The sequence below is a fragment of the Crinia signifera genome, chromosome 2 (genome assembly GCF_055691185.1).
Source record: "Crinia signifera chromosome 2, ASM5569118v1, whole genome shotgun sequence".
NCBI lineage: Eukaryota > Metazoa > Chordata > Amphibia > Anura > Myobatrachidae > Crinia > Crinia signifera.
Window position 1 is genome coordinate 311,658,691 of NC_139218.1, and position 25,039 is coordinate 311,683,729.

At 44.4% G+C, this 25,039-nt stretch overlaps 1 protein-coding gene across 7 annotated transcripts in view; it reads right to left on the reverse strand.

Annotated features, from left to right (window-relative positions):
• ENOX1 (ecto-NOX disulfide-thiol exchanger 1) overlaps nt 1–25,039 on the reverse strand; it is a 478,832-nt gene that overhangs the window by 388,790 nt on the left and 65,003 nt on the right. The window lies entirely within an intron of this gene.

Below are 25,039 nucleotides of genomic sequence, written 5' to 3' on the forward strand. Positions count from 1 at the left end.
TACCTGCTGGCATCACTAGTACATGAGCAATAACTAGAACACATGTAATGGTAACGATAATCTCTTCAAAAGGTAACTCGAAACACAGGATCTGTTACAAGATGCAGTTGCCAGTGGCAGCATTTATATACATTTGTATTATAGTAATAGAGACTAAAAACACATACAGCCAATCTATTTGGCATAATAAAAAATAATGTATATTTGAATTAGGTTTTACATAATGAAAAGATTAATACTGATATTTATTTGCTTTAAATGAATCAATTAAATATGTTATATCTAAATTTTAAACAATTTTACTGAATCTGACGGGTCAGAACGACAAAATCTAAATATCGTCCAGTGTGTATGCACAATATTGTTGATGATGTGTGCTCCCGTCCGCGGTCAGAGACTTCCCTTGATTGTCTGTACAGTTAGAAGTCATAAGGGGATTCCATCCTATTTCCGACAGGGGAAATAGTGCCACAGCCTATTCAATGCTGCCATTTCAGACCAGCACATGGGCCCACCAGGTTTAAGTGGGCCCATGTGCAGATGGATTCTGGACTTCTTGTCTAATAGGCCTCAGGTCGTTAAGATGGGAAATCGGGTGTCCGGTGAACTGACAGTTAACATTGGGGTCCCTCAGGGGTGTGTTTTGAGCCCCCTGCTATACTCATTATTTACTTTTGATTGTTTTTCTAGTTCTGATTCTGTCCACCTTATTAAATTTGCGGATGATATTGCCATACTGGGTCTCATCACTGATGATGATGAGTCAAAGTATAGGTTGGAAGTATCTAAATTGGAGTCATGGAGCAGGGAGAATTGTCTAATCCTGAACGTTAGTAATACTAAAGAGATGATTGTGGATTTCAGGAAGTCTCATAAGACCACGTATCTTCGTATCTGGTTTTAAATGGTCAACAGGTGGAGACCGTTGACACTTTTAAGTTCCTGGGTGTTAATATATCCAAAGATCTGTCATGGAGCACTCATATCAATATTGTCATCAAAAAGGCCCATCAGCGTATGTATTTTCTGAGGAAACTGCGCTTGGCTGGTATGAGTGAGAGGACTGGTGAACTTTTACTCATGTGTGATTGAGAGTGTCCTCACTTACGGCATTGTTGCATGGTTTGGTCCATGCTCAGTAGCCGACCAGAAGTCCCTTCAGAGGGTCGTGTCAAATGCAGGTAAAGCAGTAGGAGTTGTTTTGCCGAGTTTACATGACATCTTTAAAAAGCGGCTTCTTTCTAAGACTAATAGTATTTTGAGAGATCCGATCCACCCAAATAATGATTTCTTTTCTTTACTTCCCTCAAATAGGCGTTATCGTTCAGTTCTATGCAACGATATAGGGAGAGTTTTTTTCCAGTGGCTGTTCGCACTTTAAATATTTTAAATACTCAGGGTTAAAAATACTGTGATCCATGTATGAATCTTGTAGTAATATGTTACTGTTTCTTTTAATGCCTTCGCTTGTATATTTGTATCGTTCACAAATTTATTTTCGTTTAATGTTCATTGTATGTGGGCATTTTATGATAAATAAAGATTCTATTCTATTCTATTGAATGCAGTATTCTACAAAGCAGATCCGACTTTTAAACCAGTCGGATCTGTTTTGTCGGAAACGGTCGCGGATTGTCGAATACTCAGTAGTTTCTCTAAAAATTGCGTCCGCTTTTGCCTTTGAACATTGAATTCCGCCTGACGAATACATGTCAAACTAGGCAAAAACAGTCCGGGATTCCGACTGTGGCCCAGGATTCAGATTTCCCATGCAAAAAACCTGCATCCAGGAAACACAGGTTTTTCGCATGGGAGCGCCTCTTGCACGAGCAAAAAAGTGGGCAGCAAAGATAGTCAAAGACTAACTACATCATGGCCATGGCTTGTTTATCCTGCTGCCATCAGGGAAACACTACAGGGCCATTCACACCAGAAGCCTAAAAAGCGGTCACCTGCTGACACGTGAACTCCTGAACATCTCACTGCCTAGTCGCGCCATAACCCTCAGCACATAATTTAACACCGTTTCCCCTCGGAATATCTTTCTGTATGACTGTTTATGTTCCCCTACCTGTTCATATTGTTTACACTGTATACTGTTTACCTGTTACCCTCCTGGCTGCTACACAGAAAGCGAAAATAAATTCCTAGTATATGCAAGTATACCTGGCCAATAAAGTAGATTGTGATGATTCTCGGCAATTACTTTTAGGTTTTAAAAGACAAGAAAGGAGAATATGGCATTCCCATTAAGTTCACCACTATGGAACTATCAAAGCAGGAAATGGCTATTGTTTGTGACAAAGCTCCAGCGGGATCAATATGATGTACCAACAACTGAATTACTGACAATTACTTGATTAACACTGTACATGGTATAAAAACCTATGGTCAGAATCCCGACACATACATAATACTAACTGCTGAAATGCCTACAGTCAATATATTGACATGATCACAATGCCGAACATGTTAAAATATCAACACAGTTATAATGTCGACATGGACACTTTATTAGTGTACTGCATACATAGGCTAGCTGCACTCGGCACACGATTATATTCTCCCACAGGGATGGTAAAGTATGAACAAGTCGCTTTTTGAGAAAAAAATCATGAAAAACTCTATTTGATATTATTTGTGTCTTTATTTTGGCTGTCGGCATTGTGGTTGTGTCTGGGTTTTCTTGCTGACAGTGTTTTACTTGTTAGTATTTTGATGTTGTCGGTATTTCAGTGTTGTGTATATGTTTGTATATTGTCCATCAGCATTTGGTTGTGGGGATTCTGTCAGTTGGTATGCCGTCTGTCAGCAGCTTAACTACATGCCGCTACAGCATTGCTTAATGTGAAACAGGGAACCAGCATTCCTGGATGGAACAATCTGTAAACACACTGCTTCATGTGTATCTGCAGAAGCAGCTGGATAACATGGACAGTCAGTAGCCATTCAGGACACAGGCAGTGTGAATGAGGAGACTGCATCATACTGGTCTACTTTTGTTTTGTTTTTTAAATACTTTTCTTTTATTGAAGCATTACATATAATAAATGTGCATCGTGAATATATTTCCATTGTATGGATCACAATCTGTAGTCACATAAAAAGAATAAACAAATTGTTATAGACATTTCACAGCAGTGTCTTTTGTTATAAACAAGCAACAGAATATGTAAAAGGGAAATTGGAGAAATATTCCTGGATCCGCGTCTATATTCTTCCCAGTCCCGACTAGAGAAGTACAGCAAGTGATATTGGGGGGTCCTGAGCACACAGTCGTGTTTCATTGAAACACTTCCATATTTGTTCCTTCATAGAGTCTGACAGGGTCTGTATGTAGCTTTCCCACGTTTCAAAGAATTTCTCCGTAAATTTTACTTTTTGTAATGAAGCCTCAAGCCACTCCATTCTAAAAATATGGGACAATTTATCCAAAAACATTGAAAAGGGGGGGGGGGGTGTGGGTTGTATCCATAATTGGAGGATGCATTTTTTTGCAGCCGCGGATACTATTATTAGCAATTTTTTGACTCCCAATTCGAGTGCGGTCCGGTGTTACACCGAATATTGCCCATTCGGGTGTCAGGGGTAGGCAATTTACTAGATGAGTGACGAATCTCCAAACCTGGATCCAAAACCTCCTTATTTTTGGGCAGTCCCATAAACAGTGGAATATTTCCGCCCTTTGGGAGCCACATCCAGGACAGGAATGACTTTCTAGCATTCCCATAAGATATCTACGGTGTGGTGATAAATATGTTTTATGAAGTACATTTAAGAATAATTCTGTATAGGACATTGCTGAGACATGCTTAACCGACATATCAAATATTCTCAATATTTTTTTAAGGGTAAGGGATGGGAATTGGCTTTTCCATTGTGCTAGTCCTGTTTGCTGGGTCTCGTAATTAATGGGGTCATGGAGGAATAAGTAATGCACAGAAATTGCCTTGAAGGTGGAGTTATCCAGTGGGTTATTATAATCTTTCGGAGAAAGTGTCCTGGAAAGGCTAGCTACGTAGTGTTGGGCTTGTAGGTACGCTGATGGGGAAAGGTTCTAGCATTGGCAATTTCTCCACGGCCTGTGCATACTGGTATACTTTTAAAAAGCAGTTCAGGGAGAATAAAAAAGTTATAGTATGTCCACATGGTGCGATTTGCACTATCGATTTTGACTATGTAGTCGAAATAGCATAGCGCATAGTTTAAATCGCAGAGATTTTTAGACTCCTTAGGGACAAAGGACTGTGAGCATGAGGCTTGAGAGCGGGCTGGAACAAGCAGAAGTAAGCTGTAGGATATGAGTAAGTTGAGGTAGTCAATGTTCACAGTTCAATTTACAGGTATTGTAGCATGGCTGAGACTCCGTGCAGCAAGCTGAGAAAGCAGACTGTAGCTAAATACTCAGAAATGCACAGAGCAGACAGCACACCGGTGACTGGGATCAGCAGTGATTCCAGCATGAGTAATAGTGATTGTAATTCAGCTAGCAAACTGTGGAAGTCCTAGATATATTGTAGTGTCACAAGAGGGGATTTGATGGAGTCGTGTGGTGCTCAGGAACTTTAGATGGACCAGAAGATGAAGGGTTAAAACAGACAGGTTTAAAGAAGAATTTTTCTTCAATGAAAAACAATCGGGCAGGACTCAAATACTTCTTTGAGAGAAAAAAAATCAATGGTTAATGTAAATAAAGTCCTTGTATGGTGACGGGTTAACTGGAGACTGCGGGTGATGAAGGATACTGAACAATGAAAGATGGTTTCTTGACAAAGGTGATAAAGACTTGGGAAGTGGTATCCGGAAAGAAGAATGGAATTGATGACAAGACGATTGGATCCAATGAGAAAGAAACTGAAAGACTTTCATTGATTGGAGCTGGACCCGGAACCGGAGCTGGAGGGTACTGACTGAAACCAATGGGTACCAGTTGACTATACCTGAGGAAACAGACCAGGCCAGCACCGTCAAGCTTAAATCAGGCTCAGTGCTGCGTGACCTGAACCCAAACAACGTCTTGCATGCCCACCTGCCCTGGAAGCATGATGGACACATGCAAGCAGGCGGCGGATGCGGACAGATGAGTAGCGTGCCCACTGTGTATCACGGCGGGGGCATGTGACATTGTAGATTGCAGTTATGAGGTAGCAATGTGAGAATTGTTCCAGTTTGCCGAATGTAGCTGTAGGTGTTTGCAGTGTGGAAACCATATGGGATTTGCCAATTGGAGCTGTAGACACAGGAGCCAGGAATCTCCTAGCAGACAAGCTGAACTGACAATGAATTGGTGCCATAAAATTATTCCACTGCCATTGGATACTGGATTAATTTGAGAAATAAGCCTCTGTAACTGGCTGCAATAGTATCAGCTGACCTCAGTCCATATGGATGTGTACAGGTAGTAAATTATCCTGTACTTGTGTATTTTGGTGGCGCCCCCGATGTCCGTCGTACGACGAACAGATCGCATCGCATCGCATGCCATGCACCCGATGGCATGCGATGCAATGCGATTTTGACCCCCTATACGACCAAAAATCGTATAAGCACCCTAAAGAGTGCTTTTGAGCACCCAAATGGGTGCTTACAATGTTAAATGCACCCCCACGCCCCCCCCCCACTATAAATGTGAACCTGAAGCGTGGCGAGGGGCGGCTGTACGCGTCCTACGACCTTTTCATACCCCCACTATCCACGTCGGCGTGGAGTTGAGAATAGAATAGTGTGGCGAGCGCAGCGAGCCACCGAGCCCGAAGCGTGGCGAGCCCCGCGAGGGGACGCGGATACCTTCACAGGTAAACGCGTCCCTTCGCGGGCTTCACAGGTATCCGCGTGCGCTCGCCACGCTTCGGGCTCGGTGGCTTGCTGCGCTCGCCACACTATTCTATTCTCAACTCTACGCCGACGTGGATAGTGGGGGTATGAAAAGGTCGTAGGACGCGTACCGCCGCCCCTCGCGGGCTCGCTGCGCTCCCCACGCTTCGGGTTCACGTTTATAGTGGGGGGGTGGCGTGGGGGTGCATTTAACATTGTAAGCACCCATTTGGGTGCTTAACATTGTATAAGCACCCATTAGGGTGCTTATACAATGTTTAATCGCATCGCATCGCATCGTATGGCATCGTATGCCATGTACAATGGCATACAATTTCAAAATTGTATGCCATCGTGCACTATCGTACGATATCGCGTCGCATCGCATACCATCGTATGCGTTATGGTATGCGATGCGATGGGCGCCGCCAAAATACACAAGTACCAATTATCCTGATGTTAAATAAACAGGAACATCCTTAGATGACTGGCCTGTTGTAATCAGCAGCACCAGTGTGTTAAGAGGGACTAAGAACGTGCAATGTGACCATATGGCTTCTATAAAAGTTAATACTCTATAAACTGTACTAATATATATATATATATATATATATATATATATATATATATATATATATATATATATATATATATAGTACAAGATCGCACTCCATTTGATAAAAAGTTTATAGAGTATTAACTTTTATAGAAGCCATATGGTCACGTAGCAGGTTCTTAGGGCCTTATTCTGGTTGGAGCGGCCGGGCCGTACGCATACGTCCCGGTGTTTTTCATGATCTGCGCATGTGCAGATACGCTAATGCGCAGGCGCGAACACTCCACAACGCTTACGGACGGGGTCTCTACGTGCGAAAAAACCTGTACGCGAGTGTACGGGTAATGGGGCGGCATAGGGGCGTGTTGATGGGAGCGGCCGAAATAATGAGGGAAAATGGGCGTAAATATGGGCGTACACGGGGGTGTGCACCAAAAATGAGCGGTGCTACTACCGCACGATCGACTAAGGCACCGTTCATTTCGGACACAAAACAGGCGCCCGCCAACCGCCAGCTCAAACCACCCCTACAGATACCGCATGCCAGCGTGCGGCTGAGTTGGCTAATTAACGCTGATTACTACTCAAACACATACACCTGAATGTAATAAGCAATGCTGCAGTCTATTAAGTCCAACCCATGATTTCACTGCCTGCAAGCCACACATACAGCACGCAAACACATTGGAAGCTTAGGTTTCTATACTTCTCCACATTTAAACGTTTGTTTAATTTAAGGTAAGAATCTTTTTATACGCTAAGGTAGGTATTTGCTAAACAGTTAGACACATTCACTACGTGCTTTCATAGACTTTACGCAGTAGCACACTCAATCTACACAAGTCGACATGTGTCAACGTGTTCACTCTAATACTAACATAGGTTTTGTATTTAGGATACAATAACATAAACCACATCTAACACCTACAAAGGATGTTTCAGCAATGTTTGAAGCCCATGACCACTATTTTCCACACAATCTTTGTATAGTACCCAAAATAATGACCTGTACCACTATCTCATCTGCTATGATTTGGATTTGACTACACTCTGGATGTACGATGCCACCAATCACATTATTGCACTCTCATCTCTCTAACAAAGGATTCCTACATCTGCTTATGACACTGTAAAATCATATATATTTAAAAAGTTATGCATGTTTGTTCACAAGCTAATTTATCATGTTTGGCCCATTCACACATCTTTTTTTAGGGAGGACACATATGCATTCCTACACAAATGTACCTTTTCACCCTTGTTTGTCTGCCTCACCCACTCCATGAGGAAAGCATTGTTCTGGACCTGCTTTTACCTACTACTGTAGGAGCTACCTCACCTGCACACAAACTGCTTTCTCACCTATTAAGTTGCTCTGCACATGTGCTGACACAAACTAATTAGCAGGGAAAAGTTGGATAGGAACATGGGAATGGCCATGGAGAGGGTTACACATGGGAAACTTCGACCACACTTCAACAAATGTTCAAAAATACCCTGGTCAGTAAGTACACATAAATCTAGTATTTGTTTCACACAAGAAATTACACATACCACAATTTAGATTTAATTTGTAAAATAAATTTATTTGCTGTTCAGCATCACAGCTTGACACTTTAATGTGAGAAATCAAATAAACAAATAAAATAGACACACAAATAATAAAACAGCCAGAACAAGAGGTTGCATATCTCCAAACATGTGTTACCCTGCAAATGCAATGGTGAAAGAAATGGGGACACCAGAATACGTACTGCAACAACCAGGGTGAATACTAAGCAAGATACACACCACCCAAAAAAAATATCCTGCATTTGTAGAGGTCAAAATACGAACTTTCATGCCCATGGCACGCAAATGGATCGATGGCCAACTCAGGAAGCGGATGTCCAGTGCAATTTAAACCTTTGGGCTCCAACCACAGAGGAAGTGAACCAGGTCTCATTTGGGCCCTTTTTTGCCCCTTTTAGATGGGGCCTTGGGGACAGGGGCCTTTGGCTCAGCTGGCTTTCGGCGTCTTCCCCTAGACGACACAGGAGGGTCAGCCGAGGTGGAAGGTTGGGGAGCAGCTTGGGGTGGGGCAGCAGATGGGGGATTGTCCCTTAGGGACCTGGCGGTGGACAGCTGCTCCGCAAGAAGTTCATTCTGGCGGCTGAGGTGTTGGCCAATGCTTACTATGCCAGCCGCCAGAGTTTCATTAATGCGGTTCAAGGCCTCAACCTGCAGCTTGTTTGTGGCCTTCCACTCCGCCAGAAAATCCGCCACCTGCTGCTGACGGATCGCAGCATCCACCCCTTGCTGCTCGATCCTGTCCAGCGTCACCAACAGGCTCTCATCCCATGTCTCCTGTGGCTGGGACTGGGGGCGATGTCTTGGTGGAGGCTGGACCACTTGCTCCACCTGTGGCTCTGCAGAGGAAGATGCTGCCGGTACATCCTGGCTTTCTGCTTCTGCTAGGATAAGAATTGAAAACAATGTCACCATCACATACGCAATAAAAATATCTTTCTAAATACAATGCATTACTGTGACTTACCATCAAAAGCAGCATCAAAGACCTCCGCCAGGAGCTCACTGTCCATATTGGAGATCCCCCTGATCTCCCCCACATCAATCACGTCCACAGAGTCCTGCTCCAGGGGGGTATACTCCAAATGGTCAGGCATAGGACCTCTCCCGGTGGACATGCTGTGGTTGTACCGGTCAGTCATCTTCCTCTTCAGTGTACTTTTGAAGTCAGTCCACCTACAAGTTTAAAAATACAAATATCACCATGAGATATGTGCACCACTGTGCTACGTGTAGGGTTACCACCTAGTCCCTTAAATTCCGGACACATGTTAATTACACAGGTTCTGTGGCAGTTTAAAATTAGGTGAAGTGGAGTCTTGAAGTCAGCCAGCCACAGAACCTGTGTAATTAATATGTGTCCGGAATTAAAGGGACTATGTGGTACCCCTAGCTACGTGACATTTCCTAGTGTGGGTGATCTTATGTTTTTTTGCCATATGTGTCCCACACACACATTCATGTCTCAATTAGGAGGCATTTCAGTGTCTCATCTCATTCATTAGGCCACTAAATGCACATACATACATCACTATGCAGAAATGACATCATCCATGGCCAAATTAGGCACCTCCACCTGGTGTGAAACTACACATTCCACCATAGCTTGACAATGTGGTTATTATGGAGTAATTTAACTATGGAATGGCATACTGGGATGTGTAGTTTCTCACCAGCTACATGTGCACAGTTTGCTCATTCTTGTTTCAGTAGCATCATATGGAACATGTTACAACAACTCTTTCAAAAACACACTTTCTCTTGTCCCATCACATACTTCACATGAGCAGAACTGTGCCCATAACCTCACATCACACCAATGGTGCATGTTTCATATATCAATGTGGGTTATTAGACATGGTTGTGTTCACATGTGACATTGAAGTGTAGCACTATCTACAAACACACCTTTCTATTAGTCTCAAAACATACATGTAACATATGTACACACATATGACATCAGGGGGACAAAGACCAGGGCAATTTTTCAGCAGTCTCCAGCAGGAACTGAGGCCCTTATTCTAGTTCACTCTTTCTGCCCAAATATTTCTTTGATGGACAAAACCATGTGCACTGCAGGTGAGGCAGGTGTAAACCCCCCCCCCCAAATCTGATTATCTCTGCACAAGTAACACCTGCCTCACCTGCAGTGCACATGGTTTTGTCCATCTAAGAAATATTTGGGCAGAAAGAGTGAACTAGAATAAGGGCCTCAGTTCCTGCTGGAGACTGCTGAAAAATTGCCCTGACAAACACACTAACCTTTTCTTCACCGCGTCCCAATTTCTGACCACTGGTGCCACCTGGTTCACTTCCTCTGTGATCTTCTCCCAAAGGTTTCTCCTTGCACTGGCACCCGGCTTCCTGGTTGCCAATTCAATCCATTCGCGTGCCCTGGGCACTAGAATTCGCATTTCGGCCTCTACAAATGCAGGATTTCTCTTTCTGGTGGTGGTATCCTGCTCAGTCCTCACCCTAGATGTTGCAGCCTGTTTTCTGGTGGCCCCAGTTCTCTCACCATGCACCTGCTGGGTCAAACCTGTTTGGAGAGATGCAACCTCTTGTTCTGGCTGGTTGCTTGGCCCTTGTGGAGCTGGTGGAGGTTCACCAGGGACTGTTACTGAGGGGCCCGCTTGATCTTGCAGGCTACTCCTCTCTTGGGCCCTCCTTCTCCGCTCCTGTTCCCTCTTGTTCAGTGCATCAAGCAGGGATTGTGCTGTAGCTCTCTGCAGAGCGTCCTCAGCTGCGGAATCGTCTGAGTCAGACATGTTTGCAGCAATTGTGGGCTGCATCTGACTGAATATTTATATGTTAATCTCCCGCCATGAACAAGGGGGCGTATATTTTTTCCCGCAAGGTAGATGCAAATTTACGCCGATATTTCCCGCCGATAATTCCCGCTTAAATTACGCAGGTCTCAACGCACCTGATCAATCACCTGTATATGCATATACACAGGTTGTGGAGCATTGTGGGCTACATCGTGAAATGTGTGCACCTGTCATTCCAATGATGAGTGTTGTCAGCTGGTATCTGTTGGAGTTCGTGTATGCCTTGTGAGTCACATTTCAAAACATCACGTTACAATGCTTTCCTTACATATGTAATGTGTATGACATTGTCATACAGCAACATGTCGCATTGTGGCCCTTTAAGCAGCGTAGTTATGACTAGAGGGTTGCGTGTATTATTTTCCGCACACTGTAAATACAGTACTCCTCTCCATGGATATCGGTGTATCGTGCCCCCTTTAAGCAGCGTAGTTATAAGTAGAGGGTTGCGTGTATTATTTTCCGCACACTGTAAATACAGTACTTCTCTCTTCATTGAATGCATGCTGTTGGTTGTGGTGTGTGTATATCGGAACGGTCCGCGTAAGTTTCTATTCGCATCCAGTTTGTTAATGTAAGAGGGATTAATAAAGTTAATACCAAACAAACAATTTTTTCGACCAATCAGCAAGCACCAAAAGTGATATATGTACCTGCAATTAATAACTGCGCCATTGCCAATATGACTTCTAACAGAGCTAGGCCCTTTTCCACCCCTGAGCTGTTGGCCCTGGTCGACGTTATGGACCGTCACCTGGGGCCCAGGGGCCCATATGTTAGTAATGCGGACAAGCGGCGGGCGTATACTGCTGCCCGCCGCCTGATCTTCTCGACGACCGGCGTCCGCAGAAGCCTGGGGCAGGTTGAGCGGCGCTGGTCAGACCTGCGCCGGCGGCAGCCAGTGTTTCTCAGTAGCCTTCGCCGCCATATTGCCCGATGTAAGTTTTGATTACTAGTATGTCAGCGTTTTTTAGCAATGTTTTGTGTACTTTTTATAAATATGTTCCTGAGTATGGGGGTGTATATGGGGGTGTATATGGGGTGTATATGGGGTGTATATGGGGGTATATGGGGGTGTATATGGGTGTATATGGGGGGATATGGGGTGTATATGGGGGGTATAGGGGGGTATATGGGGGGGATAGGGGGTGTATATGGGGGGTATATGGGGTGTATATGGGGGGTATATGGGGGGTATAGGGGGGTATAGGGGGGTATATGGGGGGTATAGGGGGGGATATGGGGTGTATATGGGGGGTATAGGGGGGTATATGGGGTGTATATGGGTGTATAGGGGGGGGGTTAAGTAGTTGCTCAGTTTTTGGGTGTAGGATATCAATTAGTTTGCATGATAAATGTCTGAAATATCACAGCAATGATCATTTTGAAGGTTATGAGCATGACTAATGTGAATTTTTCTTTCCCCCTTTTATATGAAACCCAATCTTCGATTTCTATGCCATCAACATGAACATTTCAGCACGGGCAAGAGCCGCCAGAGAAGCCCGGGAGCAGGCACGCCGGGACCAGGCAGCCCAGGAGCAGCCGGAAGAGGAGGAGGAGGAAGAGGAGGAGGAGGAAGAGGAAGAGGAGGAGGAGGAAGAGGAAGAGGAAGAGGAGGAGGAGGAGAAGAAAGAGGAGGAGAAAGAGGAGAAGAAAGAGGAGAAGAAAGAGGAGGAGGAAGAGGAGGAGGAGAAGAAAGAGGAGGAGGAAGAGGAGGAGGAGGAAGAAGAAGAGGAGGAGGAAGAAGAAGAGGAGGAGGAAGAAGAGGAGACACTGGGTGCAGCTTGGACCCACACAATTTCCCCATCCCCTTCCCCCTCCACAACCCCCACCCCCTCCACAACCCCCACCCCCTCCCCAACCCCCACCCCGGAGACACTGGGTGTAGCTTGGACCCACACAATTTCCCCATCCCCTTCCCCCTCCACAACCCCCACCACCTCCACAACCCCCCCTCCCCAACCCCCACCCCCCCCTCCCCACCCCATTTCCAACCCCCCTACACCTCTCCACCACCCACCCCCAAACCTCTCCACTCCCCACTCACACCCACTACCTCGGTCCAAACTCCAGGACCATCCCCCTTGCTCCTGACCCCCCCAACCACTGCACAGCCAACCAGCGGCGACCAGGATGGCTCAAGTAACCGTAAGTAAATAATGTGTCTAATGTTGACCTACACATTGCTACACATAAACAATCACAACAACCACATATGTGTATCCAACATCAACATTAGTTGCAACATATCACTGCAGGCCGACCATGAGGTGTGTCCTGTCCTTCTCCAGAAACAAGGCTCCCCTTGGTGGTTTTTTTGAGTGTGGCCATGCCTCACCCCTTGAATAATTGACATAACAGTACATCCAATGAGATATCCGACATTAGTGGTGTGGTAGTTATGTGGCTCCAGGTGTTGGGTAACTCCAGTTCCCAGCATGATGTGCAACACAGGGCCGGATTATAATGGAGGCGCAAGGGGTCAGTGCCCCTGGGCCCCCCTCTAGCTAGGGGCCCCCTGTGGTTGTCATGTATTTTTAAAAAATAAAATGTTTAAGTTATGTTTTTTTTTTTTTAGCTAAATGTTTTGTGCATGGGTGGGGTAGTGCTGCAGCTTCACCTATCTGCCAATGTGACAATGATTTATGGTGCTGAGCATCGGGAGCCAAGGCACACTGATTGCACAAGTGTGCAGTGCATTTCTGGGAGTTGACTAAGTCCCATGACACTTTGCACCAGAGGACAGAGGCTGAGAAGTTTGTGCTGAGCTCTGATTGGTGGAGCTCATTACATGCTTCTCAGGTCCATGGAGAACAGCAGCAGCAGCTTAGTCATAGGAGGGTTTTTAATCAGAGGCAGCACTAGGACTGTGAGGTCTCCTCCAGAGTAAGGGGCAGAGGGACAAACACAGGCTTTTCATGTGGTGTGTGTATATATATATATCCCCTGCAGGTAACCATTGACCAAGTTTATTCTGCCTTTACTCTGTGTTTTGACAGTATAATATTCGCCCATGCAGTGTGCGGCCAGTAATGACAAGTGCAAGGGGGCCCCCCGCTCTAAAGTACCCCGGGCCCCCCAAAGGCTTAATCTGCCACTGGTGCAACTTAAATGTAGAGATTGTTTTGTTAATAGTGTGTGAGGCCATGCGGATGCATGCTTTACAAACATAGCTGTAGGCCTATAATTTGTACAGCAATGTCCTAAATTTAAAATACTAAGGAGTGCTTAAGCCACAACAATGTCATAACCCTTAAATAGCACAGGCTAATTGTGAGGTTAGAGGACAGTCCCCCAAAACCAAAGTACCAATTGGGATACAGCATACATTCATTAATGAAGGAGTAATTGAATTAATGTTATTTACTATGTACAGTATGTGTGTGTTAACATATTTTTTTTTAGTACTGTGTTTACAGCAGACCCATCTTCAATGTAGTTTACAAATGTATGTGGCCTTCACACATAACTCTGAATTTTTTATTATGTACAAATACAACAAACTTTTGTGTATGCTATATATTAATTTTTTTTTTTTTTATCCCTTCACTACAGACACTGAACAGCAGCAGGAGGAGGTGGCACGGATCCGGAGGGAAATATTCCTGACCCTGCTATATTTATTTATTCTTTTTGCCCAACTGGACGACCTCATTTAATTTTTTTTTATCCCCCCCCCCCCCCCCCCTTATTATTTTTGCCCAAAATAAACGTTTATGTACAGTTCGAAATTGCCTGTGTTTTTACTAATAAATATGTTAGAGGGCTTGTAAGGGTAGGTACATACAGATGTGTACTGTACGTTATACTTGTAATTTGAGGTGAGGGGTAATGATTGATGTGTGAATGTGTGTGTTTTTGAGTAAAATAACACATAGTGAAAATGCATGCATGTTTAATGTTGTTAGATTAAAACATCACACATAACATCAGGGTAGGTATACATGTTACACATTGTGGACAAAGTAATTATGGACATAATTTAGTACATATACAGAAACACCAACATAACTTGATGTAAAAGTAACAGCAATATGGGGACACATAGATAGTGATTAAAATGCCACATTAGAACATAACAAATATACATGTAATGAGGGTTCAAATGTAGTTTTATTAGGTCTTTATTAAGGTAGACAATTGAGTTAATAGAAAACAATAATTGAATAACAAATAGATTAATTAATCAATTGTCAGATTAGTAGTTGAGAGGCAAGATTTGCAGGTCCATATATGTGAAGGGTATGCCAGCGTGCACGGACGTACGCTCACTCTCACGAGCGGTGACATAAGCTGAGTTTTCCATTGAAAACAATAGGGACCCGTCCGTGCAAGCTGGCGTACGCTCAGATCTCCGCAAGAAGTCGGTGGGAAGACGGAGGAAAGACGTCCGTAAACGGCGCCGTACGCTCAGTTGTACGCCAGTTGTCGGAGTGCAAGGGCTGGGCCGTCCGCATACGTTGCCGTACGCTCATTTGTACGCCACTCCCCTTCTACGGTATTTCTGCCCGTACGTAATCGGCTGATTTGTGGGTGGACCTAACCCCAACGGCCGCGTACGGCTAGCGTACGTTAATAGCGAACGTACGCACGTTTGGCCGCTCCGATCAGAATAAGGCCCTTAGTCCCTCTTAGATTTTTGTAAGAACTTACCGTTCGAATCCCTTTCTCTGAGTACATCCTGGTGACACAGCTGACCATGGGATGTAGGAAGGTCCCAGGAGCAAGGCACCTATCATATCTTCTTTGAGAGGCAGGCTCCTCCCTTCTGCATTCCAGCATTTCTCAGTTCAGCTTCCAGAGCACACTAGGATACAATTATTCAGCACAACACCTGAACATATTAATATGCACAATCAACTATAACCAAATATCATGACAAAACATGAACAGTATAAACTTACTGAGCGTAAGGGAAGGATCGCTGTGTCACCAGGATGGATTCGGAGAAAGGGATTCAAATGGTAACTTCTTACAAAAATCCCCTTTTCTCTGTCATCCATCCTGGTGACACAGCTAAACATGGGACGCTCAAGAGCCGGTCCTTTGTGAGGGTACACTCAGGCTTCCAGTTCTCATCACTGCTCGCCCGTATGAACAGAGGACCAAGTGGCAGCCCTGCATAACTGCTTCGCTGTAGCCCCATGACACACAGCCCAAGAGGAAGCAACTGGTGGTATGGGCATTCATCCTGGAGGGAATCGGTCTGCCTACTTTAGTGTATGTAAAAGCAATCACCGACCTTAACCATCTAGCAATGGTCTGCTTAGAAGCAGGCTACCCTCTCTTATGCACGTCACATAGTACCAATAGCAAATCTGTTTTGCGAAAATCCTTTACTCTGTCTACATAGATGCGCAGAGCTCGAACCACATCCACGTCTTACCTTTAATTGGAAAATTGATACTACCTTAGGTAGAAACTTCGGCACTGTTCGAAGAACAGCCCTATCATCATGAAAAACCAGAAACAGGGACTTGCAAGACAAGGCCCCTAATTCTGAAACCCGCCTAGCCGAGGCTATGGCTAACAGAAATGTAAGTTTCCAAGAGAGATATTTAAGATCAGCTGACCTTAAAGGGATTGGAGGTTTCTGTAGAACAGACAACACCAGAGACAGATCCCAAGGAGCCACCAGCTGCCTATAAGGATGTTTAAGTCTCATAACTCCCTGCAAGAAGGTCTGTACTTCTGGCAACAGAGCCACTTTTTTTCTGAAAGAATATGGATAAAACAGACAGCTGTACCTTTAAAGACTGCAGGCTAAGCCCCACTGAAAAACCGTCTTTTAGAAACTCCAATAGTCTAGTGACCTTGAACCTAGAGGTGTGTACCTTCTGACGTTCACAGCACCTGATATAAAATTTTCCACACCCTATGATAATTTGCTGCCGACACCGGCTTTCCGCGCCCTGAGCATGGTTTGGATAACAGCATCTGAGAAACCTCTCTTTCTTTCTCAATTGGGAGGTTTCAAAAGCCAGGCCATCAAATTGAGACTAGCTAGGTCCTGGTGTAGAAAAGGTCCTTGTCTGAGTAGGTCTGGCCGAAGAGGAAGATGCCAGGATTCCACTGACAACCTCAGTATGTCTGAATACCAAGACCTCCTGGGCCAATCCGGAGCAATCAATATTATTTGCACCCCCTGTGTCCTCACTCTCTTGAGGACGCGATCAATCATGGGAAACGGAGGGAATACATATGCAAGGCTGAAACACCATGGAACTTGAAAAAGACCTGATGGTCAAAACGAGTCAGTGCTTTTACTTACATATATACAGATTATGTTCTTTACTAGCGGCCATCGAAACTGGTGAGCTTTCCCGGGTTATTTAACATCTATTACCTCCCAGGGACGGGTCCCAAGTAATCCTTAAGAGCTAGTATATTTTTATCACTTGGAAATATTTTTTGGTACTCTTTACCTAGCACGGCGCCCATCGCGGCCATCGCATGCACTAAAAAACGGGTGTGACGCAATGCCTCAATGCCCGCGATTTTTCCATAGGAAACAATGTTAAATGGGCCACAGAGCCCAAATAGTCCCCCTGAAGTGTGAAATGGCCCCCACAATTGTTAACGCCACCCCACGATCAACGTGAACCCGAAGCGTGGCGAGCGCAGCGGTACGCGTCCTCCGACCTTTTCATACCCCCACTATCCACGTCGGCGTGGAGTTGAGAATAGAATAGTGTGGCGAGCGCAGCGAGCCACCGAGCCTGAAGCGTGGCGAGCGGACGCGGATACCTGTGAAGCCCGCGAAGGGACGCGTTTACCTGTGAAGGCATCCGCTGCGCTCGACACGCTTCGGGCTCGGTGGCTCGCTGCGCTCGCCACACTATTCTATTCTCAACTCCACGCCGACGTGGATAGTGGGGGTATGAAAAGGTCGGAGGACGCATACCGCCGCCCCTCGCGGGCTCGCTGCGCTCGCCACGCTTCGGGTTCACGTTGATCGTGGGGTGGCGTTAACAATTGTGGGGGCCATTTCTGGCTTCAGGGGGACTATTAGGGCTCTGTGGCCCATTTAACATTGTTTCCTATGGAAAAATCGCAGGCATTGAGGCATTGAACACAAAAATCGCGTCCATTGACACTTTTAACATTGATCCCTATGGGAAATCGCGGGCATCGCGTCGCACCTGTTTTTTTAGTGCATGCGATGGCCGCGATTTTTTACCCCCGATGACCGCGATAGACATCGTGGGCGCCGTTCTAGGTAAAGAGTACCTATTTTTTAAATGAAAATACTTTACAATAAAAAAATCTTTTTGGGAAAACAACCGAAAGTATGTCCATGACTAAAGATACCTTGATGTGTGGAACCCCACATATATGAATGTAAGCATACAAGTAAGAAAATCTGCTTAAAAGATACCTTGATGTGTTTAACCACCCATCATATGTTAGCATACATGTACGAAAACCTTCTTGTGTTTGATGACAAGCGGTGAACCTCTAATGATATACAAACACCAGGGAAAGCATTATTCCCTAACAGTGGGCGCTTTTTCCTGCTATTTCTATTTTTATTTGATATTTGTACCCCAGGAAGGTAACTCCTGGATAGGAAAGTGCTGCCCTTTTCAGCGCCATTGATTGTATTCTTTATATTTCTATGGCATCCACTGCCCACGCCAAGGGATCCCTGCTCCGCGAGCAAAACCTGGGAACCTGACAATTTTGTCTGGACGCCATCAAGACCACTTCTGGGAGCCCCCAAAGTGCTACGATTTCCTGAAAAACTTCCTGATGCAATGCCCATTCTCCTTCCAACAGTTCCGCCCTGCTGAGGAAGTCCGCCTCCACATTCCAGATCCCCGGAATGAACACAGCTGACAGAGCTGGAATTTTCACTTCTGCGCACTGAAAAATTTGCGAGACTTGCATGGCTGACCTGCTGTGAGTACCCCCTTGATGGTTGAGATAAGCCACAGCCATGGCATTGTCCGATTGTATGTGGATGGGCGACCCCTTCAGGAGGTCTTCCGCCTGTAGGAGTGTCTTCCAGACTGCCCGGAGTTCCAGAATGTTGATCGGCAGATTTGACTCTGCATGAGATTCTGATAGATTTAACATCCACCCATGGTCTCGGAGAAACTGTGTTGCAATCGTCAGATGTTCCTGCAACTTCTCTGCCGATTCCACTTTGAACAAGAGGTCATCCAAGCATGGGATAATCACAATCCCCTCTAACCTGAGAGCCGCTGCCATGACAGCCATCACTTTTGTGAAAACTCTTGGTGCTGTGGCCAGTCCGAAAGGTAGAGCCTGAAACTGCAGAAGTTTCCCCTATTGTGAAACGCAGTAAATATTGATGTTCCCTGTATATAGGCATGTGTAGGTAAGCATCCTGGATGTCCACTGTTGATAGAAATTCTCCAGATTCTATGCTTAAAAGCACTGACCGCAGAGATTCCATCCTGAAGTGGTCCACCCACAGATGTAGGTTTAAAGACTTCAGGTTTAGAATGGGCCTGAAGGAACGGTCCGGTTTGGGGACTAAAAAAAGAATGGAATAAAATCCCTTCTTTCTTTCCTTTGGAGGCACCGGGATCACCACTCCCTTCTCGAGAAGTGACGTTGCTGCCTCCAAGAGGGCTTTTCGCAAGCTAGCTTCTCACGGCAGGGGTGTTTGGAGAAATCTCTTTGGGGAAGCTCCAGAGATTGATCCTGTAACCCTGAGAAATAATGGAGAGAGAGAACCCAAGGCTCCGGGGTGGAAAGCTTCCACACATCCTGAAACTGCAGGAGGCGACCCCCCCCCACTCTGATCCCGGAACGGGGAGTCTCCATCCCATCATGCTGAGGACTTATCCTCACTTTCGGATGGGTGTTTTTTTGCAAAGGCCCCGAAACGGGATCTGGACGCCCTTCCTTTGCCTGAGGGGAGCTTTCCCTTACCAGTTTGTCCTCTACTAGACACCCCCCCCCCCCCCCTCGAAAGGAGGAACAAAAGGACGGCCTATATGCCCCAAACCTAGACACTGAGTGCTTAGATGTGGTGGGAAGGAAAGTGCTCTTTCCCCCCGTGGCTTGTTTGATAAGGGAATCGAGTTCTGCCCCAAAAAGAAGTTCTGCCTTAAAAGCCAATGCTTCTTGAGACTTCTTGGACTCACTGTCAGCTTCCCAAGCCTTAAGCCAGAGAGCTCTCCTAGCTGTCACGGAGGTGGCTGATACTTTTGACGCCATCTTGGTGCCTTCTTCACCAGCCTCTCAAACATACACTGCTGCACACTTTAGCTTCTCAGCCAAAGCAAAGGCTTCTGTGTCAGGTTAAAGCTGATTACACAAGGCATCAGCCCACTTCATCATGGCTTTTGATACCCGAGCAGATGCAATAATTGGGCTTAAGGTAAAGCCCAACCCTTCAAACACAGCCTTAAGACAGCCTTCAATCTTTTTATCCACGGGGTCTTTGAAAGCAGCACCCCCCTGTACAGGCAAAGCAGTGGTCTTGGACAACCTAGCAACAGGTGCATCCACCAAAGGGATCTTTTCCCACAATTTCACATGTTCCTCCAGCATCGGATACATATTTGCAAATCTCTTGGGCATGAGAAGCCTTTTATCAGGTGTCTTCCATGCTTCCCCAAGTAATGCTATCATGCCCTCATCTGAGGGGAAAAGTAACTGCGTCCCTGCGCAGTTTCTAAAATACACCATGAACTGGCACTTTATCCTCCTCTGAGAGATTCATGTCTGTTTAACTGTCAATATCAAATCCTCAATACCAGGGACAGAAGACTCCAATTCTTCCCTCTGGTCCCAAAATGTATCTTCAGTACATTCTCCTTCATCTTCAGACTCTAAATTAAGAAGGGGAGGAGTGGATAAAGGGTGCCTAGGTGAAGTAACTTCAGGAGCTTTAGACAACTGCTCTATAAAAGTATTCATTTTATGGACACTCTGAGCTGTGTCCTGCATAACCTGCAATAAAGCAGGGTCCCCATGAAATGGGGTAATAGAGCCCACAGAAGGTTGAGGGGAGGAGAAAGGCCTAGGAGACTTAACAAGCTCATCTCTATGCCTATTCAAAGCTTGAACTAAGGAATTCATAGATCTCCCCAAGGCAGCCGCCCACGCAGGTTCAGGCTGCTCAGACCTCTGGGCTCACAAATGTGCATAAATCTCCCTGATCCATCTGTTCAATAGTTAATTTAACTCCGCAAAACCTGCAGCACTACACCTTTCTGTCATGATAACACACACAGTGCACAATGTCAGGCGTTTGTACAGAATAATATATATCGCAGTGCTTATCTGTCTGCTGCAATGGACTCATCGGTCACCAGGGGAATCGTTTTCCAGGAGAAACTTTCCACTCAGCTCTGCAGTAAAATCCTCCTTCAGCTCCACACAGTGTGGAGAGAAAAAGGCACCAGAACAGAGTGCAGGAAGAGATCAAGTCTCTGCTTCAGTGGGGAGGAAGCCTTTTGGCGCCATCCCCCTTCAGCCGCTCCTACCTACTAGTGCTTTTCCTTTCTTCCAGTGTCTCCACTAAGTCTGGGACCACTTGGAAGCGTCCAGCTGCGCTGGACTCCCGTAATAGGCATCAACTCCTTAAGGATTTCTGCCTATAAGCACGGTAAAATGGTGGCGCCATAGCGGGGGTCCATCCCCCAAGATCCCCCCTAAGCAGGGAGCCGGTTCAGGATTCACCCCAGGGCCCAGGAAACCTCCCTTTATAGAGGTTAAAGCGGGTCATCGTCAGCAGGAAAATTAAACATGCATGCCAAACATCTCCACCAATTGTCATGTGATATTCCCCCCCCCCCTCATAAAAGCCAGTTATCATGTACTCATATGGGTTGAGTATCCCTTATTCAGATATCAGTTATCCAAATTATTCAGAAAACCACCATTTCCAAAATGTACTTTTTTTTTTTTTTTTTTTAAAGAACTACTGGGGACATGGGGATAGATGCACTAAGCTTCAAAAGTGATAAAAATGGAGAGTGATAAACAGCCAGCCAATCAGCTCCTTCCTGACATTTTTCAAACACTGTGACATGGCATGTAGGAGCTGATTGGCTGTTTATCACTCTCCATTTTATCACTTTTGTAGCTTAGTTCATCTGGCCCATGATATGTAACTGGCACTACTGGGTACATGATATGTAACTGGCACTACTGGGGACATGATATGTAACTGGCACTACTGGGGACATGATATGTAACTGGCACTACTGAGGACATGATATGTAACTGGCACTAAATATGTGCAAGAAAATAATAACATAGCATTCACATCCTGTAAGATAGTACCCAAAATTTGTTACATTACGTTTTGAATCCTTACTTCATATACAAATAAAATATATTTGTGTGTATTTCATGTTTTTATACAACATAAATGCACTGTGTGTTCACACATGGATCTCGTCCTCAAGATGCCTCATTGAGATATATAAAAATATTCTGAAATATGGAATAATCAGTTATCCAAAATGTTTCTGGTACCGAGCATTTTGTATAAGGGCTACTCAGCCTGTACTTGCCATTTTGGGGCTTTACGATCTAAAATGACTAACCTATCAGTTGAAATTGCCATAGGTGTAGGTGGATTAAGCCTGTAAAATAAGATTAATTATCCATCATGTAGTGACATACTTTTGTTAGCTTTATATTAAAGAGCAATGTCATACACAGTTTGATGGTTAAACAAACTTTGGCACTCTGGAAAATCCCTTCTGGACAATATGCTTCTATCCAGCCCTATGGAAGAGACTTTCTGAGTTTCAGAACAATTTGGCTCCCACCTACAATCAATGGAAGGAGTCGTCTTAAATTATTCATTCTTGATACTTATTGAAGAGGGCACTGTCTAAAACTCACCGCTTCCCTACTTAGGGACAGAACAAGAGATGTGGCTGGAGATTTTTTTTTTTCATGCTTATTGTCACCTCACACTTAAAGTGAAGGTTAACTGAACAGAATAAATGACATACTGATTAGATGGATGTGTTCAAGATTAAGACAGGTGGATAAAATAAAGAAGACAATGATTTAGTGATGAAATAAAGGTCAGAGAGAAGATAAGAGGCTTTGGACTGTGATAAAGAGCTTCAGAAAGAGCAAAGTCATAGAAATGCATTTACTTAGGATATGTAGGAAAATTGTTGGTAATTGGATATATAGCAAAAGGAAGAGACTTTTTTTCTGAATGCACAGCAGAACATTACAGTTGGTAATGTCTTTATTTGCTTGTTATGTTCATTTTTAGTTTAACCCAGGAGTACAGCCTAATGTCTATCAACTTTTCAATTATATCATTAACCTCTATTATTAAATGGACAGCAACATGCTTTTTAAAAGTATGGCTGTCAAAATATTATTGGATTTTTCCACAATCTCTAATGTAAAAATATACCAAATGGGAATGTACCAACACTGCGGACATCCTTAAAAAAAGATAACTCAAACTATATTGTGTGTATTAAACATATAAAAAAACGGGAAGAAGAAATACGGTAAAACACTGTTTTCTGGGTTTTTACCGCATTTCGGAATGCACTAATCCCCGCACCTTTAGACTTCATTGCCGAAGGTACAGCTGGCATTACACAATAGAAACCTATGAGCTTCTGTCTGCAGTGCTGGTTGAAGGATCTGACATGGTCCCTCACAGCAGCACCGCAGCTGCCTACGCAAAGGTACAGACAGTCACAAACCTGGAAGTCCAGTAATGAAAGTGCAATGCAAAGGACAGCTCTTTTCACAAGAGCTGTCCCTTGCATTACTAATCGCATATGTTAGTGCATATGCAATTATTTATTATTTATTTATTAACAGTTTCTTATATAGCGAAGCATATTCCGTTGCACTTTACAAAGGAGACAGTGATACAACAAAGGTAAGCTTACAATCTATAGGGAAATTAGAATGTATGCGGAACCTATGCACTGGTGAAGTAAAGTGCATTCAACCCAAACTCCTCTAAATAAAAACAGTGTTTTAACTTCAATATTTACCATGAAATCAAGAATGTTGCTCTCTATCAACAAATAATAAAGAAGTAAACCTTTAAAAAGCTGCATTTAGCCTATAACCAGCATGTTGAAAAACAGTATTGATCCAGCCTTCTGCACAAAGACAATGCAAATCCAAATTTCTTGAATCTATGCTACCACCAACATCCTCTATGAACATTTATGGGTACAGCAGTCACATTCTTAGGAGATCAATGTTCTCTATTCTTCAAGCAATATGCAATGTTCACCATGAGGACAAATCAGGAGATACGGTGGAACTACAATGTGCAGAAGAAAAACGTCCATGTATACAAGCTTTAAAGATGGACACACATGGACAGATATGATCTGTCTGCACAATCATATTTCATGTAATGGACCAATTCAGACAAAAAAAATCTTTTTTTCTACTCTGCCAATATCCAAATCAACATTCGGTACTTGTGTATTATCACGGCGCCTTTATGGTGCTTAAAAGCACCCATTAGGGTGCTTATACAATTTAAAATCGTATAGGGGGCTTACATCGCATCGCAGTGCATCGGGTGTATGGCATGCGATGCGATAAAAAATTGTGCGACTTAATATCGAGGGCGCCGTGATAATACACAAGTACCCAACCTTCCTGTCTACTGCATGCACCAATGATCTCTGGCACTGAGAATGTATAAGGATATGGCTAGATAGAAAGCGAGACCAACAAGAAATGGGAATAGTGACCAGACCACTATATAATTTGGGGTTACAGGCGCATGCTCGGGGGAGGGGGGGGGGGTGAGAGGACTACCCACCCTCTCCGCTCCACAAATGCACGTTGCCTCTCCTGCAAACTGGACTTTGGCCGCTGTGTTCCGTATCTATGGAATTCTCTACACCTCCCTATCAGACTTGCCACCTCCCTACAAAAAACTTTAAAGGGGCACTCAAGACCCACTTCTTCATTAAATCTAACCATTTCTCATCCTAACCCTAACGAGCAGGGCCCTCTCTCCTCGTGTGCTTTTCTTAGAATATATCTCTGACCCTGTTATGTCCACTGTTGCAACTGTCTTTTTTTATTTACCATGTACTTGTCCTAATTTGCATTTGTACTGTAAATCACAATCTTTCTTGTATTGTTTTTTGCTCATCTATGTATTGGCAGGCGCTGCGGAACCCTTGTTGCGCCATATAAATAAACACTAATAATAATAATAATAATCACTATGAAATACTGTCTTTTTACTGTATACTGTACTTTCCTTTAGACTCGATACTACATCTCAGCTTCCAAATGTGGTGCATCCACAGGT